Source organism: Choristoneura fumiferana, chromosome 22 (assembly GCF_025370935.1).
Source record: "Choristoneura fumiferana chromosome 22, NRCan_CFum_1, whole genome shotgun sequence".
Classification (NCBI taxonomy): domain Eukaryota; kingdom Metazoa; phylum Arthropoda; class Insecta; order Lepidoptera; family Tortricidae; genus Choristoneura; species Choristoneura fumiferana.
In genome coordinates this window covers 12,627,955-12,638,209 of record NC_133493.1, presented here as the reverse complement: position 1 = coordinate 12,638,209, position 10,255 = coordinate 12,627,955, and the positions used below count along the sequence as shown (strand labels likewise).

The 10,255-nt window shown below is 37.2% G+C and overlaps 2 pseudogenes; both read left to right on the top strand.

Annotated features, from left to right (window-relative positions):
• The first annotated feature begins 3,379 nt into the window (after positions 1-3,379).
• LOC141440361 (retinol dehydrogenase 11 pseudogene) lies at positions 3,380-5,418 on the top strand (annotated as a pseudogene).
• Positions 5,419-5,618: 200 nt separating this feature from the next.
• On the top strand, positions 5,619-6,334 carry LOC141440358 (retinol dehydrogenase 11 pseudogene; annotated as a pseudogene).
• The last annotated feature ends 3,921 nt before the right edge of the window (positions 6,335-10,255 follow it).

Sequence of the window (10,255 nt, the reverse complement as noted above, 5' to 3'; positions counted from 1 at the left end):
GTTCATATCTGTGATGTGTAGGTACGGATGTGTTGCTCTGCAGGGCTACTCCGAAACTCGAAACTCGAAGTTCGTGTCGTGCGGTCCCTCTGACACTTACACTGTTTGATACGAGAGCGAGAGGGACCGCACGACACGAACTTCGAGTTACGAGTTTCGTAGTAGCCTTGCTGAGATGTGCTCTGGTTGAGTTTGAAAGGCGTCAGTGTAGTGTGGTGGTGGTGATAGATGGGTTGTGTGATTTGTGCGTGTTCTTAGAGTGTGGAGGTTAGGAAACTGCATAAACACGCATCCATACTTATATTATAAATGCGAAAGTGTGTTTGTATGTTTGTAATAAAAAATAGCCTCATATCCAACTCCCAGAAAACAATTTGAAATATATTTGCACTTAGTATTTTTAGGGTTTTGTAGCTAAAATGGCAAAAACGGAACCCTTATAGTTTCGCCATGTCTGTCTGTCTGTCTTTCTCTCCGTCCGCGGTTTTGCTCAGGGACTATCAATGCTCGAAAGCTGTAATAAAAAAAAAACAGGATGGTTGTAAGTATACCAAAGTTACAAGGAAAACTATAACGGTTAAGGTTCTTAAGAATTATCAGTAGTCTAAGAGTAAATAGCAGCCTAAGGTATAAAATATACCTACCTAAACTTGGAATATTTCGTACAAAATACGAAATCCTTAGAAAAATATATTACTTAATTTTTTCGTAATGGCTACGGAACCCTATTTCGGGCGTGTTCGTTACGCTCTTGGCCGGTTTATATTATTTTTTAATATTACAAAATGAGATGTGGGTGTGCTACAGACTGCCAAAGGAGATCGTGCATATGCAGACGCAATAAAGTGCCTTGTGCGCCAATCTGTAAATATTTTCAAAATTGCTTTCTTGTGGTTGGATATGAGGCTATTACATATCATTTTAGATATATTTTACAAATAATGATTAAACCATGTCATATTCTGGAACTTGGTATGTTTTGAAAATTATTTTTATTTTAATTTAAAACAAGTGACTGAAATATAATGATGTCATATATCTTTAGAATCGGCTTAGTAAAACCCTTTCATTAGATACCACACACGATAGGTTTCAGAAAAAAAAAAAATGTTTCCCATACAAAAAAATTACGTCATAACTCCTATGCTTTTTTTTTTTTTTTTCGTGCTACGGCTCAAATTGATGCTTATGGCCTACAGATCAATCGTTCCGATTTTCATGTTTTTAACACCACTTGCAGCTTTTTACTGAATTTGGGTGTAGACAGATACCGCTAGCACTATTTAGATTTCGATTTTGAGGGGTTTTGTAGAAATTCAAAAAATACGATTCCGTGGACTTGGAAACCAAGTTTTTCGCAACTCCAAGGAATTGTAGACTTCAGCAGGGCTACTACGCAACTCGAAACTCGAAGTTCGTGTCGTGCGGTCCCTCTCGCTCTCGTATTAAATAGTGTAAGTGTCAGAGGGACCGCACGACACGAACTTTGAGTTTCGAGTTTCGTAGTAGCCCAGCAGTGTGTGTGCCGCGTATACTTACCTACTTTCAGGTGTGACGCGACTGCCGCAAGTGTGTATGCTATGTACATAGAAATCATGAATAGCTATTTTAACAACTGGTGCGTGGCGTGTGCGATTCGCGTTGTCATAACAACCCGGGTTCGATTCCCGTGTCGGGGCAGATATTTGTATGAAAAATACGAATGTTTGTTCTCGGGTCTTGGGTGTTTACTATGTATTTAAGTATGTATCTATCTATATAATTATATTTATCGTTGCTTGGTACCATAACACAAGCTTTGCTAAGCTTACTTTGGGACTAGGTCAATTGGTGTGAATTGTCCCGTGATATTTATTTATTTATTTATTTATTTATTTATTTTTATAACAATACCATAGTAACGGAGCGGACGGAATGGCGGGGCTGGTAGAACCCTCTACGCGCCAGTCCGACTCGCACTTAGCTATTTTTTACTAGTGTCCCGTGAATCTTTGATGAATGAAAAGTACCTATGCCGTTAAAACCAAAAGGTTGAAAACGCCGGATTTGTAAATAATATACTTACAACAAAGTCGCTTCTCGCGTCTGTCTGTCGTTATATCCGTGAACTTCTCAACACCAGCCATTACATTTTGATGCCATTTTCACTACCAGTTAGAATTTTTTCACCAAATATAAGTAACTAACGCATTCCCAGCTTCGCACCACTGTAGTTTTGAAACTCACGCACAAAAACAAAACACTTAACTATTGCCCGCGATTTCGTCTGCAAAGAATTCTTTTATTGCTATCCCACGAGAAATATCCTTTCCTCGGGATAAAAATTATCCAATGTGGTGATCCGGGTTAGAAACTGTTTATCTGTACCTATGTCAAATTTCATTCGATCTTTGCGTGCAAATATTAGTAGCATATTATAGCCTTGAGCAGGTAACTTAACCAATTTTCTGCAACGCAATAATGATTTTTCGAGTCATGTAAAATGTAAATTTATTTCACAACATTTAAATAAAATTAAACCACCGAAAAAACCGAAAAGCAATAGGTCAACTCCTGATGGCTACCGATGTACTGAGGCCGGTGCCTCATTATAAAATCACATTTTAAACTACCCTTAGTGTTCGTGTATGAAAATAAGTAAGTATATAATATCATTCTATTCATTAGGTTGTAGTTTAGGTTAGTTGTAGGTTATATTATAGGTTTAGGTTGATTTTATTTTGTTTAGTTAAAAAAAATATCATTCTTATATTATATTTGTTTCATTGTAGGTATTTTATTATTAACTGCTGTTACATTTAGTTACGCCTACCTAAAATTATGCTTACGGCCGCATCTATAAAAATCCAGTATATTATCCAAGCAAAACTCTGCGCTTTAAAGCAAAACGTGCGCAGCAGCAGGGGGCTACTACGAAATTCAAAAATCAAAGTTCGTATCGTTCCGTCTCTCTCACTTTTAAGTAATATAAGCGTCAGCGGGACGGCATGATACGAAGTTCAAATTTTGCACTTTGTAGTTTAGGCAAAGATAGTACATATATATAGGCAAAGGTGCTATTACTACGTAGTATAGGGCCAGTATTGGGTACTTTGATATTGGTTGGTTGGCACCATTTAATTTTTTATTTTGTTTTTGTTAAATGTGTTTACACATTTAAAGTGGACTTATTTTTATTAATAATGTAAAATTTAATTTGTCTATCTACTCGTATTACGGCTCTTGAAAATAGCCCTATGAAAGACAGACGAACAGCGTAGCGACCGTTTAAATTATGATTGTAGACTTTAAAAATAAATATATGTCTGAATAAATATTTTAGATAAGATTAAACAAGACTAGGTGTACGAGTATGTAGTACGTGATAAATATCATTTGGTTGAAGCCGGTGGTAGAGGGTTACTTTCGATTGCGTTTGAAAGTTATCAATGGTTATTGAATCAGCCATGTTTTTGGCAACGCATTTTTATTAGTGAGTCACAATTTGTCACTCAGAAATAATGTTGTGGTCTTTCGTGCTTTTAAATGTGATTTTGGTTACTTGCATATGGCTATTTAACAAGTTGACTTGTGGAATATGTAAAAGTAGTAGGCATTTAGTGGGAAAAGTAATTGTAATATCTGGAGGGAATGCTGGTATTGGATATGAGACGGCAAAAGATTTAGCTGCACGAGGTGCGAGGGTGATCCTGGGATGTAGAGACGAAGGACGGGGGACGGCGGCACGTGACAGAATCGTCGCAGCCACCGGCAACCAGGATGTTCACTATCGGCATCTGGACCTTGCATCTTTGAAATCAGTTCGAGAATTTGCAGACAACTTTAACAAAACAGAAAAACGACTCGATGTCCTCATAAACAACGCGGGTGCCTTCGCATCAGAATTCAAAAAAACAGAAGACGGACTGCTACTTGAAATGCAGAGCAACCATTTCGGACCGTTCCTACTGACTAATTTACTTCTTCCATTACTAAAATCCTCTGCGCCCAGTCGTATAATTAACGTCTCCTCGATAGCTCATCAGGGTGGTTCCATCGACTTTGAAAATCTAAATGCGGAAAAAGAAACGGAGAAGACTTATGGCAAAATAAACATTTATTGTAATACAAAGCTGTGTAATATCCTCACGGCGGTTGAATTGGACCGTCGGCTTAAAGGAACTGGTGTCACAGTAAACTCTTTGCATCCTGGAATCATTGTGACGGATATCACTAAGAACGACACGTTATTTAGAATGATCATGCCTTTGTTGAAGATGTTTTGTAAGAGTACTTGGGAAGGCGCTCAGACTACTATCCACCTAGCAGTCGCTCCTGAAGTAGCTTCCATCAGCGGCCAATACTTCAGAGACTGCCGGGAAGGCAAACCAAACCTGGTAGCTCAAGACCCAGAATTAGCTAAAAAGCTTTGGGAAGTGTCTGAGAAATTGGTTAAACTAAAATAGATAATATTTCATTCAAGTTTATTTATTGCATTGTGTATTAACTATAATTAGTATTTTATGCACCTTAATTTAATTTTCCATTTTCTGTTTTGTATTTTTTATTTTATCTGTTGTATATTTTGAGCTATCAATTTGGTTTTATTTTATTTCTGTTTCTGTCAAATAATTGGTACCTAAACCAAACACTTACTTATTACTTGACGTAATAAATAAATAATTATGGTTATTTTTTGGTGTAAGTTTTGTAGGTACCTAGGTATATATATATTCACTATTATAGCGTATTCGACAGGAAAAATTAAGACTGAATGGAAAATGAGCTTGGAATAAGTTCAAAATTTTCAGTTCTTTTGTCAAATAGTTGTAAAAGTAAGAATAATTTTTACATTTTCATGGGCTGATTTAAACCATTACATGGAACTCCTGTAAAATAGTTCATAGCAATAACCGCTCTAATCTAACCTCACAGTTTGTAAAGGGAAGGCGTTAATATTTTTCATGTAATCGGCATCGATCTTTACATTGAACAACACAGTACAATGCAAATAGTCTTAATTGAATAACAAAATGGTCTCAAAAAGTGGTTAACCTCTCCTATGCCAAAAAAGCATTGTAACGTCATTTTTCTCAAAATAACATAAATTTTAAAGTGTGGCGATTGTAGGCGAGCTCTAATGTTGGCACGGCTCATCCCTAGCCGGAAGCCGCACCGCACTACGCGCGGGCGGCCGCCATGATGCTTTTTCCCTTGACGTCTCTCGCTCGCCGGCTCGCAAGCTGAAAACACTTTCCAAAACGTAACTTGTAATCAATAGTAAAAATACCTTAAAAATACATTTTGCCTAAGTCAAATAATAGTGTATTTATTGAATAGGTGTTAAATGTAGTTTTTAACATATGTGCTACCAAACCACAAAAGAAAAGCTAAAGCCAAAATTTAGCTTCATAAAAATTTAGAATGTGGTTCGCCGAATATATTTTCGTTATTCTGAAGCAGATAGTAGTTTAAAGTAATAAGTAAAGAATTTATTGCAAGTCACGAAAAGAAGTAGTCATTTTGTAAAAATCTAAAAGTTATTGGACTTTAGCACAGTGTTAGGTACCTAATGGATTTATCAATGTCTTTTCTGCGCCTAAATTATATGATAAAAAAGGTACTTGAGTACCTATCTACCTACCGTATTTATACAACGTGAACGAATACTGCCAAGTAGGTACAGTGATATTGTTAGATTTATTTGTGTGAACGTCTCTGCAAAAATAATAACAATGTGCCTCTTAACATACGTGAGATGCACTTTAGGCATAAACAAGACTACTGAACAGTTAGAGGATAAAGTGGTTGTGGTGACGGGTGGTAATGCTGGAATAGGCTACGAAACGGCTAAGGATTTGGCGGAGAGAGGAGCGCGCATGATTTTGGCGAAACGAAAGCCGGGGCCCCGCAGCACGAGACAAAGTCATCGAGGCAACTAGCAACCAGGATGTCCATTACAGATACTTAGACCTCGCCTCCTTCAACTCTATCCGAGCCTTCGCAGAAAATATCGTTCAAACCGAGAGCCGTCTTGAATATCCTAATAAATAACGCCGGCATCTACAAAACAGAATTTGAGAAAACCGAAGACGGCCTCCTCCTTATGATGCAGAGTAACCACTTTGGGCCTTTTCTTGTGACGAACTTGCTTCTCCCTCTATTAAAATCATCTGCACCAAGCCGTATAATCAACATGTCGTCGGTTGCTCATAAAAGTGGTAAAATTGATTTTGGTAATATGAATGCGGAAAAAGAAACTGAGAAATCGTACAAATCTTCTGATTTTTACGCTAATTCAAAATTAAGTATGTAATGTTTTAATGACGATTTAATTGGATAGACGACTTGAAGGAACCCGATGTGTAACAGCGAATTGCTTACACCCTGGTGTGGTCCAAACAGAATTAATTTCTGAGATACCTATACTAAAAGTGATTCACCAGTTTCTAAATTTTATATTAAAACGCCAAAAGAGGGTGCTCAAACCACTATCCACCTCGCCGTCGTACCTGAGGTTGCTGCTATTATTAATTTTATTAATAATTAGAGAAATAAAACACGCGCTCGTTTCGTTTGACAGAACTGAACTGAACCATAAACATTTATTTATTCATAGAACTGTATTTTGAGTACCAACATAACACCCCCACTCTCAAAATATGTATAACGCTAAAATTAGAATACTACATTACATTCACTATGCCCAACATTTTTATAAATTTATGATGCTTAATGGAATTTAGGCTTTTAGTTAAAATGTCTGCAGGCATATCTCCTGTGGGCAAATAATTTACTTTAACAGTTTTATCAGAAATAACTTCTCTACAATAGTGATAACGCACATCAATGTGTTTTGTCCTATTATGAAACACAGGATTCTCAGATAACTTTTGAGCGCTTTGATTATCATTGTACATGTTAATTGTATAAAACCTTCCAGTTATCTCATTTTGTAAATTCATAAGATATACAGCTTCTCTACAACCCTCAGTAATGGCCATGTACTCGGCTTCAGTACTTGAGAGTGCCGCAGTTCTTTGCTTTTTACAACCCCATGATATCACAGCACCAGATAACACAAAACAGTAACCAGAATATGATCTTCTGTCTGTAACATCATTCGCCCAGTCTGCATCACAATAACCTTGAATATTAACATTACCATCTTTACAATATTTTAAACCCAATTTTTTGTTCTTTTCAAGTATTTTAATATTCTTTTTGCATATAACCAATGTTCATTACTGTGACAGTTATTAAATTGACTAAGAAATCCCACAGCATAGGCTATGTCTGGCCTTGTCAAGACAGCCAAGTACATGAGACTCCGATGAGCTGTTGATATGGATTATTACTTTTTACATCTTGACTTTTTACCCTATTTAATTTAATCTCCATGGGTGTATCAACAGTCTTACACTCTGACATATTAAAATTACATAACAACTGATCAATATATTTCTCTTGGCTCAGAGTGATAATATTATTTTCTTTATCAGTATTCACAGTTATACCAAGACATTGTTTAATTTCCCCCAAGTCTTTAATTTTAAATTGACTACTCAAGGTCTCTTTCAACAATCTCATTTCCTTTTTATCATTGGAGAAGATAAAAAAATCATCAACATATAAGGTTACAATAGTTCTGAGACCATTTACAAATTTTATGTATAAACAAGGCTCCAATTTACTTTTTTTATAACCATTAGCTAACATTGTGCTATCAACTTTCAAATGCCAAGCCCTGGAGGATTGTTTGAGACCATATATAGCTTTTTTCAGCTTGAGGACTTTGGATTTATCTTCATTAGAACACTCAAAACCATCTGGCTTCTGCATGTATATGGTTTCATTCAATTCTCCATTAAGAAACGCAGTCTTAACATCTAGATGAGCAGTGTCTAGATCTAGTTGCACAGCTAAGGCAAACAACAATCTTAAAGTAGTATGCCGAACTACAGGTGAGAATGTTTCACTGTAATCAATACCACATTTCTGATTGTATCCTTTTGCGACTAACCTGGCACGATAACATATGTTATTGTCACTATCAATTTTTTTTTAAGCACCCACTTACACTTCACAACAGTTCCACTTTGTGGAGCATCTGCAAGTTCCCACGCACTATTATTGTCGAAGCACTGTAATTCTTCCTGGACCGCATGCAACCAATGCTCCTTCTCCGGGCCTTGGAGAGCTTCTTCCAATGACAACTCACTGACTTCTACATTGGTACTTTCTGTACACATATTTGAGAATCCATACCGATCTGGTTTACGTCTTCTCCTCGCTGGCAATGATTTCACTATACTGCTAGTACTTCCAGTAGAACTATCAGAGTCTTCATTTCCACATGGTACATATGTAGTGTCATTGACATTATCTACAGAGATAAAAGAATCATCTGACTGACAACTGTCCCCACTGAATCCAAACTCTTCTGCTCATTATTTATTGCGGTTTCTGATTTTTTTTCATCAACAATTACATTAATGATGTGTGCCTCCTTCTCAATAATAATAACATCTCGGCTTGTTGTGATTAAGTTGGTCTTAGGATTATAGACTCTATATCCCTTCACATCCTCTGAATAACCGACTAGGATACACTCTTCTGACTTCTTATCCCATTTCTGTCGTTTTTGTTTTGGCACATGTTTCATTACAGTACTCCCAAACACTCTCAAATGACTAATGTCAGGTTTAGAATTAGTCCACAACTCATACGGTGTTCTATTATTTAAAGCAGCTGATACTGTCCGGTTCTGTAAATAAACAGCGGTATTAGTCGCCTCCGCCCAAAACACTTTCTTCAAATCAGCATCAAATAATAGGCATCGAGCCTTTTCAACAGCCGTACGCATGAATCTTTCGCTCAGGCCATTTTGCTCAGGCGTATAAGGATTTGACTTTTGATGTACTATGCCTTTCTGTTTCAGATAGTTTTGAAATTCACTGCTGCAAAACTCACTGCCATTGTCACTGCGTAAAGCTTTAATTTTTCTATTATGCAAGTTTTCTACTTTGGCTGTATAATTTCTAAAACATTGAAAGGCTTCACTTTTATTTTGCATGAAGTAAATATGGGTCATGCGGCTATAATCGTCAACAAAAATTATAAAGTACCTTGATCCTCCCAAAGCAGCACACTCCATTGGACCGCACACATCAGTGTGCACAACGTCGAGTAATTGGGTGCTTCTGTTGCCTCTGCTTGGAAAGGTAAGCGACTCTGCTTTCCTTCACAACAGGTAACACAAGAGAGTTTGCTAATATCTGCTTTCTGGTCAATGGAAATACCTTCTGCAGCATCTTGCATTTTATTCAAGTAGGTACTGTTGACATGGCCAAGTCTTCGATGCCATATCTCATTGGACACCACTGCTGCAGCTGACAGATGAACTGGTGTATTCAGTTTATACACCCCATTGACTAATTTGGCTGTAGCTACCAAAACGCCCTTCGCGTTGTATATATCACAACCACAGTCTCTGAATGTCACTCTGTTTCCTTTCTTGATTAGTTGACTTACTGACAAGAGATTAGTAGTGAGACTCGGAACACACATAACCTCTTCCACTGTCACGTCAAACTCGCAATTATCAGTACAAGTGGTGATCTGCACGTTACCGGAACATTTAACTGGCACCTTATTCTCGTTTGCAACAATAATCTCTTTCGTGCAATGATCATACGACGCATTTTTTATCCAATGTTCATTTGTTGTCAAATGCACGCTCGCCCCTGAATCGACATACCAGTCGGATTTACTGTATACTCCACTAAGAAACACTGCACTAAATGCATTATTTTGTTTTCGATCCATTTCCGCTGACTTTGTTGTATTCGTGCACTGGTTCCGATAATGTCCTTCTTGTTTACATTTGAAACACTTAATCACCTTCTGCCTTGACAGCTGCCCGCCATCTTTTTTGTCTATTGACTTGTCACTTTTTCTATGATGTCTCGATTGGTTTTTATGCTGATAAACACCAAAGGCAGCATTGTCAACTTCGCTCACTTCCGTTTCCATGTCTAATAATTTAGATTTAATGGCGTCCGTTGTAATATTCATTCCAGAGTGTTCTATGGCCATAATCATTGGCGAAAATTTTCGGTTAAGCCCGCCAACAATAATGACCCAATCCACTCGTCATTAATATTAAAACCAGTTCCCGCCAATTTCTGTCCCGTTTCCACCAACAGAGTAACATAGGAATTCATGGATGTACAATTCTCTAATCGAATCGATATGAGATTTCTCAATAAACTAA